The sequence below is a fragment of the Heterodontus francisci genome, unplaced genomic scaffold (assembly GCF_036365525.1).
Source record: "Heterodontus francisci isolate sHetFra1 unplaced genomic scaffold, sHetFra1.hap1 HAP1_SCAFFOLD_51_2, whole genome shotgun sequence".
Classification (NCBI taxonomy): Eukaryota; Metazoa; Chordata; class Chondrichthyes; order Heterodontiformes; family Heterodontidae; genus Heterodontus; species Heterodontus francisci.
The window spans coordinates 2,192,542-2,210,801 of NW_027141369.1; the positions used below are offsets into that span (position 1 = coordinate 2,192,542).

The following is an 18,260-nucleotide window of genomic DNA, read 5'->3' on the forward strand; positions in this document are numbered from 1 at the left end:
CCTGCAAGTTCCCCTCCAAGCCACACACTATCGTGACTTGGAACTATATCGCCTTTCCTTCACTGTTGCTGGGTCAAAATCCTGGAACTCCCTTCCTAACAGCACTGTGGGTGTACCTACCTCTCACAGACTGCAGCGGTTCAAGAAGGCAGCTCACCATCACATTCTCAAGGGAAATGAGGGATGGGCAATAAATGCTGGCTTAGCCAGTGATGACCACATCACATGAATGAATAAAAAAAAATTATGAAAGCAACGGGCCCAGCAGTAACGAAATCAACACCTTTGAAGACAAAGACAGGGACGATCATCACTGAACCTAACAAGCAGATGGAAAGGTGAGTGGAGCATTACCTTGAACTCTACATAACGGAGAACATTGTCATTGAAGTAGCTCTCAGCACCATTCCAGACTTCCCTGTCATGGAGGAGTTGGACAGTGACCCCACCATAGTAGAGCTCAACAAGGCCATTGACCGTCTTGCCAGTGGTAAAGCCCTGGGAAATGATGGTACTCCACCTGGAATCATCAAAAGTGGAAAAGCAGCTCTGCTGCAGCATCTCCATGAACTTCTGTGTCTCTGTTGGAAGGGAAGATCTGCGCCTCTAAACATGCGTGATGCAAACATTGTCACCTTGTACAAAAATAAGGGGGAATCGCAGTGACTGCAGCAATTACCGAGGCATCTGCTTGCTAAGTATTGTGGGGAAGGTCTTTGCTCGCATTGCTCTGACCAGATTGCAGACCCTGACATCACACATCTATCCTGAGTCTCAGTGCAGCTTCAGAGCTGGTAGATCGACAGTCGACATGATTTTCTCACTTCGGCAGTTACAGGAGAAGTACTGTGAACAGTACAGACCAGTCTACATTGTCTTTATAGACATCACCAAGGCCTTCGATCTTGTTAGCAGAGACAGACTCTTCAAACTGCTGTGGAAACTAGGCTGCCCTTCTGAACTCTTGGGCGTCATCTCTTCTTTCCACGAGAACATGCACAGTTCCGTCAGTTACAATGGAGCAACATCAGACACTTTCACGATGAGCAGTGGGGTAAAACAGGGCTGTGTCTTGGTGCAAACTCTCTTCAGAACGTAGGAGGAGGCAGTTTCACCTGTCGAGCCTGATCTGTCATTCAATTACATCCTTGCTGATCATCTACCTCAACACCACTTTCCCGCGCTCTCCCCATATCCCTTGATGTCATGAGTATCAAGATTTCTATCAATTTCTGTCCTGAACATGCTCAATGATTGAACTTTCACAAACCCCTGAGGTCGAGAATTCCAAAGATTCACCACCCTCTGAGTGAAGAAATTCCACCCTATCTCAGTTTTAAATGGCCTTTTAAATGAAACTTTAAGGAATACAAGCCCAGTTTCCTCATAAGACAATCCCACCATCCCAGGGATTAGTCTGGTGACCCTCCGTTGCACTCCCTCTGTGGCAAGTATATCCTTCCTTCGATAAAGAAACCAAAACTGTGCACAATACTCCAGCACAATCTCACCAAGGCTCTATACAATTGCAGCAAGACATCTTTATTCCTGTACTCATGACCCCTCGTGTTAAAGCCAACATACCATTTGCCTTCCTAATTGATTGCTGCACCTGCATGCGAGCTTTTAGTGTCTCATGAACAAGGACACCCAGGTCCCTTTGGACATCAACACTTCCCAACCTCTCACCATTTAAGAAATATTCTGTCTTTCTGTTTATTCTACCAAAGTGGATAACTTCACAATTATTCACATTATATTCCATCTGTCATTTCATTCACTTATCCTGTCCAAGTCCCCTGGAAGCCTCCTTGTAACCTCCTCACAGCTCACATCCTTTACAATTGGCATATTCTTCTCCATGCTGCTATTTTAAACTTTCAGTGACTCAGATGGGGGTGTCCACCTGCATACCAGAGCTGATGACAAGCTGTTCATCTTGGCAAGACTGCGCACCAAGACCAAAATGAGTCAGTTCTTGGTCTGTGAGTTGCTCTTTGCTGATGACGCTGTGCTGACATCCCATAATGAAGTTCATTAACAGCAGCTTGTATATCGGTTCTCCATGGCCTGCAAGGAGTTTGGACTGACGATCAGCATCAGGAAGATCAAAGTTATGGGCCAGGACTAGAGACTCCACCTTCCATCAACATCGACAGGCTCACTTTGGAGGTTGTCAACAGCTTCACATACCTTGGATCAACAATCACCAGCAATCTGTCCCTTGATACTGAAATCAGCACCAGGATTGTCAATGCTGCAGCTGTCATGTCAAAGTTGAGAAGACGAGTGTGAACCGACAGCAAACTGATCGAAAATACAAAACTCCGCGTGTAACAGGCTTGTGTTCTCAGCACCCTCATTTATAGTCGAGAAGCATCAACAACTTATGCAAGCCAAGAAAAGCAGCTGAACAGCTTCCACCTCCACTGTCTCAGATGGAAATTGGGCATCTCCTGGCAGGACAGAGTGCCGAATGCAGAAGTACACCAGCGTGCAGGGACCCGCAGCATGTTTGCCCTCTTGAGTCAGCGGTGACTCTGTTGACTGAGTCATGTGTGCTGAATGGATGACGGTCGCTTTGCCAAAGACACGCTCTATGGTGAGCTTGCTATCAGCACGAGACCCACAGGTCACCCACATCTGTGATACAAGGACATCTGCAAAGCGAGATCTCAAGCTGACTGGGATTGGAGTCAATGCATGGGAAGTCCTTCCTGCTGACTGGAATTCCTGGAGAAAGGCATTCAGGAAGACCATGGGAAAAGCAGAGGACAAAAGAAATGACCAGATGGTGGGAAAGAGAGCTCAGAGGAAGGAAAAATTATCAGTCGACCTCGGGCCAATGATATTCATCTGTACCAGCTGCGGAAGGGATCGTCACTCACGAGTCATCCTCCACAGCCACAACAAACGATGTTTCACACAGAAGTGACGTACACTCCGGGTGTAGCCCATCGTCGTCCGAGACAGACGGTTGCCTATTACAATTACAACTGCAGCAACAACTGCAAGAGTGAGTCAGAGGCTGGGAACACTGCCGTGACGAACTCAGCTCTTGACTCGCCAAAGCCTGCCCACTATCTACAAGGCCTTCCTCTGATTTCAATTGCACGCACATTCGTGATCTGGCTCTGTAGCTTAGTTGGTTAAAGCACCTGTCTAGTAAACAGGAGATCCTGAGTTCAACTCCCAGCAGAGCCTTATTTCACTGTTGCAACATGCTTGAAAAGTTTCATGATCAACACTGACATCTGTGTCTTGTGAACTTTAATTCAAAATACTTGATGAATTTCAATCACATAAAAAAACAGCCTTTGTGAAGGATATGAGTTTGGAATGGCTGTTTCTCCTTGCACAGAATTTCAGTGCTAATACATCAAAGTTAACTTCTTTGACATCAATTTGTTCACAGTAACATTCAACCTGGAAAACAGCTTGATATTAATCTCACTGAAGGAGAGTGTTTGTGTCATTATGTGTTGCTTTTAACCGAGACTGGGACATGAGGCAAGTGGGAGGGTTTATCTGAGGTTTGGAATATTTGTCAGTCAGGAACAAGAAAAATCAAAGGAACCAAATATGAAAACCTAAGCCTCATGTGGTTACCGAGAAACGGTGAGAAGATATTAAACTTTGTTGTATTTAATACAACTGTGTGAACTTTGATCTTTGCGGCCTTTTATAAACAGTATTTGAAGGGTCTCAGTAAAAATGTTCAGTGTTGATGAGAGTGGGGTCTGGGTGAGCAGCTGCTTCATGTGACAGGGTCAGGACTGGATGCAGGAAGTTCTCTGACAGTCTCTTTCTGATGGGTTGAGTTGATTTTCAACTGGCAGCTGTTGCTGTTTTGATAATTCAAGTTCCCTCCACCGATTTTTTTGGACAGACAGTGCAGTATGAGGATGTTAAGGGTTAATGCTGAAAACAGTGGGATTAACCCCTCCCACAATCAGAGTGATGATGTAACAGTCACATGAGATGAGGTTTGGGAGGAGAGAGCAGCACCAAGGATGCTAGTTTCGGAGGCTTGATGAGTGTGTATATAGTATTGTGTAAATTTGAAAAGAGCTCTTAGTTCTTTCAGCAGGAAATGTTCCAGAAAATATCACGAAACTCACAATTTCATTATTCAGGAGTTGGAACACAGGGATATTAATTCCAAGTGACAGTAGTGGTTTCATTTAACAAAAGAAAAGGAGAGAATAATATTGCTCATTGATTGAAATCCCCCAGTGAGGAGACAGTTAAACAGGTGATCTGTTGGGGCATCCTTCGATCCAAGGTTTCGGCAGCATTTAATCTCCCTTTTTGGTGAAATTCTCTGTTTTTTGCATCTTTTTTTAATCCAGCTTTTATGGACCAGTGAAAAAACTGAAAAAAGTGAACAGATCCATCCTTTCTTTTCTTCCTTCTTCCCATCAGTTTCTCTTTTCTGTCCCAATTTAATCTGCTGTTTTATCCATTCCAATCATAATTCAACATTCCAATCTAATCTATTTGTTATTCCACAGTGTCTCTCCATGTGTTTTATTCTGTTGTATTCTCTCACAGTCTGTTTGATGATCAATTTTACATCTCACTCTCTGTTCTGGTGAAGATCAGAAGCAGTGTTATCTGTTTGCAACACCCGACAAGTCGGCCTGAGGCTGTGTCTCATCGATAATGTGGAGTTAGGAACATAGGAACATAGGAGCAGGAGTCGGCCATTCAGCACATCGAGCCTGCCCCACCATTCAATATGATCATGGCTGATCATCCACTTCAATGCCCTTTTCCCCACACTTTCCTCATATTCCCTTATGTCACTTGTATTTAGAAATCTGTCAATCTCTGCTTTAAACATACTCAATGACTGAGCTTCCACAGCCCTCTGGGGTACAGAATTCCAAAGATTCACAACCCTCTGAGTAACAACATTTCTCCTCAAAACTGTCCGAAGTGGCATGCCCCTTATTTTGAAATTGCGTCCCCTGGTTCTCGACTCCCCAACCAGGGGAAACATCTTCGCTGCATCTACCCTGACTGTCCTTTAAATATTTTGTAGGTTTCAATGAGATCACCTCTCATTCTTCAAAACTCCAGAGAATACAGCCCCAGTTTCCCCAATCTCTCTTCATAGGCCAGTCCCACCATCCCAGGAACAAGTCTGATGAACCTTCTTTGCACTCTATCTATGGCAATAATATCCTTCCTAAGGCAAGGGGACCAAAACTGCACACAGTACTCCAAGTGCAGTCTCACCAAGGTTCTATACAATTGAAGCAAGAATTCACTACTCCTGTACTCAAATCCTCTTGTGATAAAGGCTAACATACTATTAGCCTTCCTAATTGCTTGCTGCACCTGAATGTTAGCTGTCAGTGACTTATTGCCATGGATACCAGGTCACCCTAATACTCTATACCTCAGTTAATAAAGGAAAGGATTCCATTTACCTGCTGAACCAGCTTATTGACCTGCACTGCTACTTCAGGGATCTGTGGACATTCACTCCAACGTCCCTCACTTCCTCTACACCGTTCAGTGTTCTCCCATTAATTGTGTATTCCTTTGCCTTTTTTGACGCCTGCTCTCGCTGTTCCCTGCTCTCCGAGTGAACTCTTGCTCCCTCTCTCTCCTGGGCTCTTTATGCTCCACTCTGCTCTCACTGTTTCCCGCTCTCTTAATGTATCAATATTTGTTTGTCTTGTGTTTAATTTAAAATATGGATTAACTGTATTTTACAGTTGTAGGTTTTATTTGGTAATCCTGTGCAAGTTGTGGATTGGTATTCAATATTAAGCTCTGTGAAAATGATTGTGAATGAAAATATAACTTTCAATCTTATACATGGGCTGGTCTGCAAGCTCCAAGTCCTTCATTTTGTAGTAATGGCTTGATATTGTATCTTTCAGTCTTAATCTCTGTGGGATTTTTGAACTGGTATGTAATGCATAACTTGGTCTAACGTTCTGATGTACATTATTGGGATTCATAGGATCATAGGAAATAGGGGCATTAGGCCATTCAGCCCATCGAGCCTGCTCCAACATTCAAACAGATCGTGACTGATCATCTACCTCTCCGCCATTTTTCCCTGCCATCTCCATATGCCTTGATCTTGTTAGTATTTAGAAAGCTATCGATTTCTGTCTTGAATATGTTCAATGATTGAGCCTCCACAGCCCTCTGGGATAAAGAATTCCACAGATTTCTCACCCTCTGAGTAAAGAAATTCCTGCTCATCTCAGTCTGCCCTTATTCTGAGACTGAGTCCCCTTGTTCTACACTCACTAGACAGAGGAAACATCCTACCCATATCTACCCTGTTACACCCTGTAAGAACTTTGTCTGTTTCAATGAGATCACCTCTCATTCTTCAAAACTCTAGAGAATTTAGGCCCAGTTTCTGCAGTCTCTCATCATAAGACAATCCCACCATCCCAGGGGATGAGACCGGTGAATCTCTGTTGCACTCCCTCTGTGACAAGTCTATCCTTCCTTCGATAAGGAAACCAAAATTGTGCAGAATACTCCAGGTGCGGTCTCATCTAGACTTCATACACCTTTACTCATGTACTCAAATACGCTTTCAATGAAGCCAACATACCATTTGCCTTCCTAATTGCTTGCTGCACCTGCAGACTAGCTTTTTGTGTCTCATGAACAAGGACACCCAGGTGCCTTTGGACATCGACACTTCCCAGCCTCTCACCATTTAAGAAATACTCTGTCTTTCTGTTTATTCGACCAAAGTGGAGAACTTCACACTTATTCACATTATATTCCATCTGCCATGTTCTTGCCCATTCATTTAACCTGTCCAAATCCCCTTGAAGCCTCCTTGCATTCATTCTGTACCTTTCAATTCTGTAAATTTTGTCTGTTCTATTTCAGATTTTATACTTAAAATGTGACCATGGTGACAGAGTTTATTGAGATCTGATAGTGAGTTTGTTTTTGGACTGTGATTGATGTATCAACCTGTCAGCTGTACTGAATTGGAGTGAAATAGAAACAACTTCTGTCTCTCCTGCTGTTGTTTGACTGTTGGATTGAAAATGTGTCTCTCGACTTTGGGATCAGTGTCGGTCTGACTACTTCTTTTGTTTGTTCCAGTGGAACTGATGAGCTGGCAGTATCTCTGTGCTTTGGGAGTGATCCTGTACCGACTGTGTGTTGGAACGAGATCACTGCACTTTTCCTTGTGTCCAAGAATCACCACATCTATTCAGGTTCCGTCATGTATTTTCCTGCAGGAATGAAAGAACTGGTGAGGTAGAAGATACAAAAGCGATCAATGTAATCGTCCCAATAATAATCATTATGAACAATCACAAAATGAAAACCAAGAACACAAACGGTGTCAGTGTCTGACTCCACTGCAGTACTGCAGCATTCAGCTTCTGTTTACCAGGTGTTTGCAGTGGTTTTACAACAAGTTTGTGACATTCAGAAACAACACAAGCCCTGCACTGCTCAATGACAGGGACTGTCCGATAGAGCAGTGACCTTGACACAGTCACATTTCTATTTCAACGGAAAACAAGCAGCCACTATTTAAAATGTGCCTTTCACACTTCTCACCTGGTGTCTGCAATGAATGCTCTTTGTCTAACTGTCCACATCGTTATTTTGCGGCTATTTTTCCCCCACTGTTCACAATCCAACAAACAGTGAGAGACTGGAACTAAAGCAGGAACATTCCCTCTCCTTTGGGTGGTGAAATTGTCAGTGATTTTCAATAGTGATTTCTTCCCATTGTGTCTCCCTGAGCCTGTACAGACACTGTCCGAGAATGAACTCTCCCTTCCCCGTGTTCCCGGCTCACTCCATGTTCTGGGAGCAGCTCCTGCTCCACAGTGTCTGTTACAAACACTCCCCGACTCCCCCTCAACTTCCCACCACTCAATGCTAATCTCTGAGCACATCTGCGGACACGCTCCCAAAGCAGTGGCTGCTGGAAGCAGATGCTGTTTGTTCCCTTCCCCCGGGCCCGGGAAGTCTCCATTAGCAGCTGATTTAAAGCATCTTCCCCTGATTGAGTGAATGGCCTCACAGACTGGGTTGGGGAAAGGCTGCGCATGCGCTCCACTCCACATTGTGTCGTCTCACTGGGGGCGGGGCTGCATCGCGCGTGCGCAGATCCCTGCAGCAATTCAGCATTCAAACATCAATGGGAACTTGCCCCATTTCACCCTCATCAAAATCCCAAAGAAAGTGAAGAGGGGCTTGGACTGGAGGGAGGGAGGGGCGGGGTAGAGGGAACCTAGAACCCAGAAAGCTGCCCACTTGCCCCATTTAGATGCTCAATTTGTGGTCATTCCCTGCAGGGGGTTTGTTATTATTGAGCCCCTCCTGGTAAAACAATCCGATAGAAAGAGGGGAGAAAGGAGGGAGCCGGTGTGTTTGCTGGGGCCTTGCAGAATTCATTTCAGCAGCAAAAGTCCCGGGTTATATTAACCCGAGTGAAACACGCTGTCAGTGAGAGGAAAACCGAACGGCCCTTTTCATCTTTTCATTGGAAACAAAGTAGAGCCGGAAGTGCGGCGAGCAGAGCAGACACACAAGCTCAATGACAGGAGAGCTCGGCCGTCCCTGAGTTTCAGCTCCCGGCTCTTACATTTCCTTATCCACACTGTCTTTACTGTGGATGTTCAGGGGTTCCTTGTCGGATCTGAGGACTGTATCCATTAAACATTCTGAGTCAGGAGATCCACACACTCTCTGTTATCAAGATTTATGGGCAGGAATGTTTCAAAACTTTGTCTATTAAATTATTGTATTATTCACAGAACTAATGAGGCAATCGGTTCATTATTCAGGCCTTGAACTTGGTTTGGGTAGACCGAAAACTGAGAGGTTCAGCACCTTTCCACTTCTTCACTAATATAACTGATTTTTTGATGAAGTAACAGAAAAGGTTGATGAAGGGAAAGCAATGGATGTTGTCTATATGGATTTTAAGAAAGCCTTTGACAGACTACCACAGAAAAGGCTGGGTCACAAAACTGAGGTTCCAGGAATAGGAGGGTCAGTATCTGCTTGGGTTAAAAAATGGATGAAATATCAAGAAAAGCGAGTTGTGGTATTTGGTTGTTTTTCAGAATGGAAGATGGTGAACAGTGATGTCCACAAGGGTCAGTGTCAGGACCACCATATATAGAAATGACATGAATATTGGAATCACAGAATCACAGAATTGTTACTGCCCAGAAAGAGGCCATTTGGCCCATCGTGTCTGCACTGACTCTCCAAATGAGCAATTCACCTCATGTCACTTCCCCGACTTCTCCCCATAATCCTGCACATTCTTCCTTTTCAGATAACAGTCTAATTCCCCTTTGAATGCTTCAATTGAACCTGCCTCCATCACATTTTCAGGCAGTTCATACTTTAACCACTCGCTGTGTGAAAAAGTTTTTCCTCATGTCGCATTTGCTTATTTTACCAATGACTTTAAATCTGTGCCCTCTCATTCTCGATCCTTTCACAAGTGGGAATAGTTTCTCCCTATCCACTCTGTCCACACCCCTCATCATTTTGAATACCACTATGACATCTCCTCTTAGCCTTCTTTTCTCCAAGGTAAACAGTCCTAACTTCTCCAATCTATCTTCATAACTGAAGTTCCTCATCCCTGGAACCATTCCCATGAATCTTTTCCATAATCTCTGCAATGCCTTCACATCTTTCCTAAAGTGTGGTACCCAGAACTGGACGCAGTACTTCAGCTAAGGCTAGAGTCTTATACAAGTTCAACATGACCTCCTTGTTCTTGTACTCTATGCCTCTATCACTAAAGCCGAGGATACTGTATGCTTTATTAACCACTCCCTCAACCAATGACATATAACCCCAGTCCCACTGCTCCTGCACCCCCTTTAGAATTGTACCCTTTATTCTATATTGTCACTCCATGTTCTTCCTACCAAAATGAATCAATTCACATTTCTCTGCATTGAACTTCACCTGTCATCTGTCCTCCCATTCCACCAACTTGTCTATGCCCTTTTGAAGTTCTACACTATCATCCTTGCACTTCACAATGCTTCCAATTTTCGTGCCTTCCATAAGCTTTGAAATTCTGCCCTGTACACCAAGGTCTCGGTCATTAATAAATATCAGGAAAGGCAAGGGTCCCAACACTGACTCCTGGGGAACTCCACTACAAACATTCCTCTAGCCCGAAGAACATCCATTGATCACTACTCTTTGTTGCCTGTCAATCAGCCAATTCCATATCCATGTTACTACTGTCCCTTTTATTCCATGAGTTATAACTTTTCTCACAAGTCTGTTGTGTTGCATTGTATCAAACTCCTTTTGAAAGTCAATAAAAGCAAAATACTGCAGATGCTAGAAATCTGAAATATAAACAAAAAGTGCTGGAAATACTCAGCAGGTCTGGCAGCATCTGTGGAGAGAGAAACAGAGTTAATGTTTCAGGTCAGTGACCATTCAGATGCTGCCAGACCTTTTGAAAGTCCATGTCCACCACATCAACAGCATTGCCCTCATCATCCCTCTCTGTTACCTCATCAAAAAACTCCAGCAGGGCAGTTAAACATGATTTTCCCTGAAGAAATCCATGCTGTCTTTCCAGAATTAACCACATTTGTCCATGGGACTGTTAATTTTGTCCCGAATTATTCTTTCGAGAAGTTTTCCCACCACCGAAATTGAAATGACTGGGGAGTGAGACGAGGTGAGTTGCTTTAGCAGAGAGCCAACATGGGTTCGTCAGGCCGAATGGCCTCCTTCTGTGCTTTAGCCATTCTATGATTGTATAATTCTAGCGACAACTGTTGGTGGAGAGGCAGTGATGCAGGAATGGGTTGACAGAAAGGGGAAAGTCTGGGCTGGTGTGTGTTCGGGTTTGTGAATAAAGGTGATTTGGAAGCTGTGTTCCAAATTGAAGTGTTTACTGGAAGGAAGAAGTTGATGTAAATAAAGAGTAAAATGTGTTAAGATGAAGCGTGGTGTGATTGGGGATAGCAGTAAATTTCGTGTTGGTGAATTATTTGTGTTAATAAACTTCCACTGCGCCCTCTGCTGCAGGCTGCTGTTTATATCCAGCTATGTATTAGTGCTGTGTGTTAGCGGGATAAATGTTTGTTTCAACGCTGTTTATAAAGCAAAAGCATTGCACTCAAACAGTCCCAGACATAGCAACACACATACAAAAGCAAAATACTGCAGATGCTGGAAATCTGAAACATAAACAGAAAATGCTTGAAATAGTCAGCAGGTCTGGCAGCATCTGTGGAGAGAGAACAAAGTTAATGTGAGCTAACGAAACAGACATGAACTGTTCACTGTTTCTCTCTGCACAGATGCTGCCAGACCTACTGAGCATTTCCAGCATTTTCTGTTTTTATTACAGCAACACAGGTGTTGGGAGGCTCAGCCTGGCTACACAATGTTACAAGGACGCTGAGTAACACCATCGACAACGGGACAGAGAGAAAAACACACAGAAAACCTATAGACTGCGAGGAAGCAAAAGTGAGGGACAGAGAGACAACGAGACTGAGATGGAGAAACAAGGCATTTGTATGATTGTATTCTCCCTGTTGTCTGAAGGTATTTCGTGGTGTGTAAATATGTTTTCTGTTGTGTAAAGATGTACCCTGTTGTTGTGTAAAGGTTTTCCCTGTTATTGTTTTATTTTCTGTTGCTGACCGTCTCCTCACGATGACCATTTGTCCTGGTTTTATTGTGGCCAACATCACCATCTGGTGGTGGAGAGGAGGCTCTGCAGGAAGGGGGTTGACAAAGTGGGAGAGACTCGGCTGGTCCGTGTTTGCAGCTTGTGTTCGTGTGAGCAAAAGTGATTTGTTGCTGATTGATGTGTTCACCAGAAGGAAGAAGCTGATTGCAATCGAGTGCCTTTGGAAGCATCTTGTTATTATGGGTAAATACTTGATGTTTTGAAAGTGAACTGTTTGTGTTATTTCCCCAATGTTTTTATAAAAATAGGATTGCAGTCGGATTTCTCAAGAATCCCGGACTCAGCAACACACGCGCTGACGGACTCACCCACACTGCGCAATCACACAAGGACACGGAGTAACAGCACCAACAATGAGGCAGGCAGAGAAAGACACACAGAAAACCAGGAAGAGATTCTCAGGACTCAGAAAGGAACAGACAGAGAAAGGTACTGAGCAAACCAGCTGATCGCAATCGAGCGCATCTTGTAATTATGGGGAAACACATGATGTTTTGAAAGTGAACTGTTTGTATTATTACCGAACATAAATAGCAAAGAATGGTTTCGATCCATCGACCTCTGGATTATAGGCCCAGCACGCTTCCGCTGCGCCACTCTGCTAACTGTTGGTTTAAATTTTAGCTGCCCGTTAGTGAAATATGTTCATTTCCCCAATGTTTTTATAAAAATAGGATTGTCGTCTGAATGCTCAAGAATCCTGGACTCAGCAACACACGTGCTGACGGACTCACCCTCACTGCACAATGACACAAGGACACTGAGTAACAGCACCGACAATGATGCAGGCAGAGAAAGACACACAGAAAACCAGGAAGAGATTATCAGGACTCAGAAATGAACAGACAGAGAAAGGTACTGAGCAAACCAGCAAGAGACAGCGAGAGACTGATGAACACCACTTGTGGGGAGCACTGAGGGTGGCAAGGGCACAGAATGTAGTCTGGCTGGGGGATTTCAATGTCTATCACCATGAGTGGCTCGGTAGCACCACTACTGACCATGCTGGCCGAGTCCTAACGGAGATAGCTGCTCGATTGGGTCTGCAGTAGGTGGTGAGGGAACTAACAAGAGGGAAAAACATACTTGACCTCATCCTCACCAATCTGCCTGCCGCAGATGCATCTGTCCATGACAGTATTGGTAGGAGTGACCACTGCACAGTCCTTGTGGAGATGAAGCCCTGTCTTCACATTGAGGATACCCTCTATCGTGTTGTGTGCCACTACCACTGTGCTAAATGGGATAGATTTTGAACAGATCTAGCAATGTATAACTGGGCATCCATGAGGTGCTGTGGACCATTAGCAGCAGCAGAATTGTAGTCAACCACATTCTATAACCTCATGGCACGGCATATTCCCCCACTCTAACATTACCAACAAGCTGGGGGATCAACCCTAATTCAATGAAGAGTGCAGGAGGGCATGCCAGGAGCAGCACCAGGCATACCTTGAAATGAGGCGTCAGCCTGATGAAGCTACAGCCCAGGACTACTTTCATGCCAAACAGCAGAAGCAGCATGTAATAGACAGGGCTAAGTGATCCCACAACCAACGGATCAGATCTACACCCTGCCACATCCAATGATGAACGGTGGTGGACAATTAAACAACCAACAGGAGGAGGTGGCTCCACAAAAATCCCCAACCTCAATGATGGGGGAGCCCAGCACATCAGTGCAAAAGATAAGGATGAAGAATTTGAAACAATCTGCAGCCAGAAGTGCTGGGTTGATGATCGATCTCGGCCTCCTTCTGAAGTCCCCAGCATCACAGATGCCAGTCTTCAGCAAATTCGATTCACTCAACGTGATATCAAGAAACGACTGAAGGCACTGGATACAGCAAAGGCTACAGGCCCTGACAATATTCCGGCAATAGTACTGAAGACCTGTGCTCCAGAACTTGCCGCGCCCCTAGCCAAGCTGTTCCAGTACAGCTACAATACTGGCATCTACCCGGCAATGTGGAAAATTGCCCAGGTATGTCCTGTACACAAATAGCAGGACAAATCCAACCCAGCCAATTACTGCCTCATCAGTCTACTCTCAATCATCAGTATAGTGATGGAAGATGTCATCGACGGGGCACTTGCTTTGCAATAACCTGTTCAGTGACGCTCAGTTGGTTTCCGCCAGGGCCATTCAGCTCCTGACCTCATTACAGCCTTGGTTCAAACAAGGACAAAAGAGCTGAACTCAAGAGGTGCGGTGAGAGTGTCTGCCCTTGACATCAAGGTAGCATTTGACTGAGTATGGCATCAAGGAGCCAGAGCAAAACTGGAGTCAATGGGAATCAAGAGGAAAACTCTGCACTGGTTGGAATCGTACCTAGCACAAAGGAAAATGGTTGTGATTGTTGGAGGTCAATCAGCTCAGCTCCAGGACATTACTGCTGGAGTTCCTCAGGGTAGTATCCTCGGCCCAACCTTCTTCACTACTTCATCAGTGACCTTCCTGCAATCATAAGGTCAGAAGTGGGGATGTTCACTGATGATTGCAAAATTTAGCACCATTCGCGACTCCTCAGATACTGAAGAGGTCCATGTAGGAATGCAGCAAGACCTGGACAATATCCAGGCTTGGGCTGATAAGTGGCAAGTAACATTCGCGCCACACAAGTGCCAGGCAATGACCATCTCGAACAAGAGAGAATCTAACGATCTCCCATTGACATTCAACGGCATTACGATCGCTGAATCCCCCACTATCAACTTCCTGGGGGTTGCCATTGACCAGAAACTGAACTGGAGTAGCCTTATAAATAGTGTGACGACATGAGCTGGTCAGAGGATAGGAAGCATGCGGTGAGTAACTCACCTCCTGACTCCCCAAGCCTGTCCACCATTTACACGGCACAAGTCTGGAGTGTGATGGAATACTATCCACTTGCGTGGATGGGTGCAGCTCCAACAACATTCAAGAAGCTCGACACCATCCAGGACAAAGCAACACGCTTGATTGGCACCACGTCCACAACATTCACTCCCTTCACCACTGACGAACAGTGGCAGCAGTGTGTACCATCTACAAGATGCACTGCAACAATGCACCAAGGCTACTCAGGCAGCACCTTCCAAACCTACATCCTCTACTGCCTAGAAGGAGAAGGACAGCAGATGCATGGGAACACCACCACCTGAAAGTTCTCCTCCAAGCTACACATCATCCTGACTTGGAACGATATCGCCATTCCTTCACTGTCGCTGGGTTAAAATCCTGGAACTCCCTTCCTAATAGCACTGTGGGTGTACCTACCCCACATGGACTGCAGTGGTTCAAGAAGGAAGCTCACCACCACCTTCTCATGGGCAATTAGGGATGGACTATAAATGCTGGCCTGGCTGGCGACGTCCACATCCCATGAAACAAATAATTAAATACAATAACAGCTCATCTCAATTCCTAGTATTTCTAAATCCCACCAGTCCAACATAAGCTGAACAATTATTGCATGTTGTGATTGATGGTCTGGTCTGTAAACTGCACTGTATCACAGATTGCTGACATTTGCTAACTGGAAGTGAGAACTGCAAAATCGGGACAGTAGTTCACATAGTCTGTCAGTGTGAAAGAATCAGGCAATGTGAAGTAACAGAATTTGTCTGTAAATGTTACACTCATATTGCTTTATATTTTTATATTGAAAATAAAAGTAATCATTTCGTGAAAATAGTGACATGTTGTCCAAACTTTGGTAGCCAGTTGTTTTCGTCTTGCACTCAGCCGGGCAATCCACAAGAATACCAATTTAAAGGAAAACAACAACTTTCTTCTGTATGAGAAGAGATTGCTGATTGGTTGGCAAGTGAACTCTGATTGGTCGAGGCACTGCCATTCAGAATACACCAGTTTATGGTAACTGACAGATAACAGCCCAGCTTTGTTTGAAATTTAAACCAGGCAGCTTGACTCTGATTGGTCAAGGCATTGCCCTGTGGAATGAGCCAGTGAATGGCTGTCACTTATTTTGTTTAGCTGAAACTGGCACAATATGTGTGCATGTTCTTTCTGTCTGCAAATAACAGGGCCCTGTGTATTAATATATGTAGCTTACAGTACACACCAATGCACCACACTGCGAGCCCTACTGACAGTCTTAAATCAGTTGTCAGTGTAATTCTTAGCACACTGAGAATTATTTAGCAAATGTTGTCCTATTGTGGAATCACATCTCATGTTGGATACTGTGTTTTGAGTTTTGCAAGCACGGGTTGGTTGGGTAGGGCCCATTGCGAACAGCGGAAGGGACATGTTATTTGATACAATCCGCCAGTTTTGGGATGTACGGTCTAGAAACCTAGCATCACACTGGTATTGAAATTCATATATCACGTTACTTATTTGTGTGATAGGCAGGACGTCTCTTTTGCTTGACAGCAGCATCCTGTTAGTGGCGAACACCACACTTGTTGCTCCTGCATAGTAACAGCAGGAAACAGCAAGCTTCACCTGTTACTCAAATACTGGGGGTATATTACCCTTCCAGGGTAATTTGAGGGAGACTGGGCACTTTTCAGGGCTCAAAATGACGTCCTTCAGCCCATTTATAAGTTTGTGTGATATACAGATAGAAATGATCTGATCAGTGTAGCCATTGTAATGCAGGATTTCTTTGATTCGCCCTATTTCAGCATCAAGCTTGCATGGTGAGCAAATGGCTCAGCCCTATTTATGAGGTTTTCGATAAGACTCCGTGGTTATGGAGGGAGGGAGGGAGGTGGTTACGGAGGGAGGGAGGTGGTTACGGAGGGAGGGAGGGAGGTGGTTACGGAGGGAGGAAGGAGGTTGGGACAGGTGAGAACTCATCAGGATTTAGAAACAAGGATGAGTATTTTGAAATAAAAACAAGAAATGCTGGAACCACTCAGCAGGTCTGAGGATTTTGAGGTTGAGTTGTTGCTGGACCAGGAGCCAATGTCGGTCAGTGATTGGTTGCCGAAAAGGCCAATCTTATAGCTCATGGAACTGTAAGAATCCCAACGCGTGCATTGACCTGGGAAGGTAGGTTTGCGATAGACCGTGGTGGAAAACCCCTTAGCAGATTTCTCAAGTAGTACATCAAGGAAAGGGAACTCATTTGACTGCTCCATTCCAAAGGTGAATTTGAGTGTAGGCTGGAGCCCATGAAGACGTGCAAGCAAATTATTTCATGCAGCTGTGGGTTCAAATATAGCAAATGTATCATCTCCATATTGGAAATATGCAAGAGGTCGGAGGTTAGGTGTCATTCCCTTAAAAACAGGTTTGTCATGGAATCCAACAAAGATGTTTGTGAGAGCTGGGCCTCGAGGGGATCCCATGGCAACACCAGCGATACATGGTGTCAATAAAACTGAACTCAACTGTGCAAGTTGCCGAGTTCATAAGTTCAATGAATACTGATTCACACAATGGTGACGGGTCGAGATTGTCATGATATAGCACTGCAGTGCAAATATCTATGGCTTCCTTAAGTGGTACATTGGTGAATCGGCTAGCAATGTCAAATGAACACATGGACACGGCATTGCTATCGATATGCAAGTCCTGTATGGTCTTCACAAATGTGAAGGAATCCTTCACTGTGTATGTGGAGAACTTGCTCAAAAACTGGTTGTAACAATTTGCCCAACCATTTGGCAAATTCATTTCAGGATACTATTTACCTTGCTTCAAATAAAGAAAACACAACGACACAAAGAATTGAGCACAACGCTGAAAGTTTCACAGCAAATAGTCAAATGGGAAAAGGATGAAATACAGAAAGAAAAAGCCTAAAATACTGAAAACACTCAGCCAGTCCAGAAACAACTGTGGAGAAGAGAAGCTCGGGTTAATGGTCCAGTTCTGTGACCCTTCTATAGACCTGAAACATTGCTCCTACCTTCCTCTCTCCACAGATACTACTGTAACTGCTGAGTGTTTCCAGAATCTTCTGTTATTATTCAGATTTCCAGTGTGCAGTATTTCTCTTTTTGAAAATAAAATATTCCCTGAGAGGAATGGAACTTTACATAAAAAATAGGAGTAAGCCATTCGGCCCATCGAAATAGCTCTGCCATTCAATAAGATCACAGCTGATCTCCTACATCAACTCCATCTTACCACACTAGCACAGATCCCTTGATTCCCTTAGTATCCAAAAACCTATCAATCTCTCTCTTGGATATACCCAATGATTGAGCATCCACAGCTCTAGATTCATAGAGAGATACAGCACTGAAACAGGCCCTTCAGCCCACCGAGTCTGTGCCGACCAACAATCACCCATTTATACTAATACTACATTCATCCCATATTCCCTCCCACATTCCCACCATTCTCCTACCACCTATCTACACTAGGGGCAATTTACAATGGCCAATTTACCTATCAACCTGCAAGTCTTTGGCTGTGGGAGGAAACTGGAGCACCCGGCGGAAACCCACGCGGTCACAGAGAGAACTTACAAACTCTGCACAGGCAATACCCTGAACGGAACCGAGGTCACTGGAGCTGTGAGGCCGCGGTGCTAACCACCGTGCGTAGAGAATTCCAAAGATTCACAATGCTTTGAGTGTA

The 18,260-nt window shown here is 44.5% G+C and overlaps 1 non-coding gene across 1 annotated transcript; it reads left to right on the forward strand.

The window, feature by feature from the left end:
• The first annotated feature begins 3,130 nt into the window (after nt 1-3,130).
• trnat-agu (transfer RNA threonine (anticodon AGU)) lies at nt 3,131-3,204 on the forward strand. Its single transcript has one exon. It is a non-coding gene; the product is annotated as a tRNA-Thr (tRNA).
• The last annotated feature ends 15,056 nt before the right edge of the window (nt 3,205-18,260 follow it).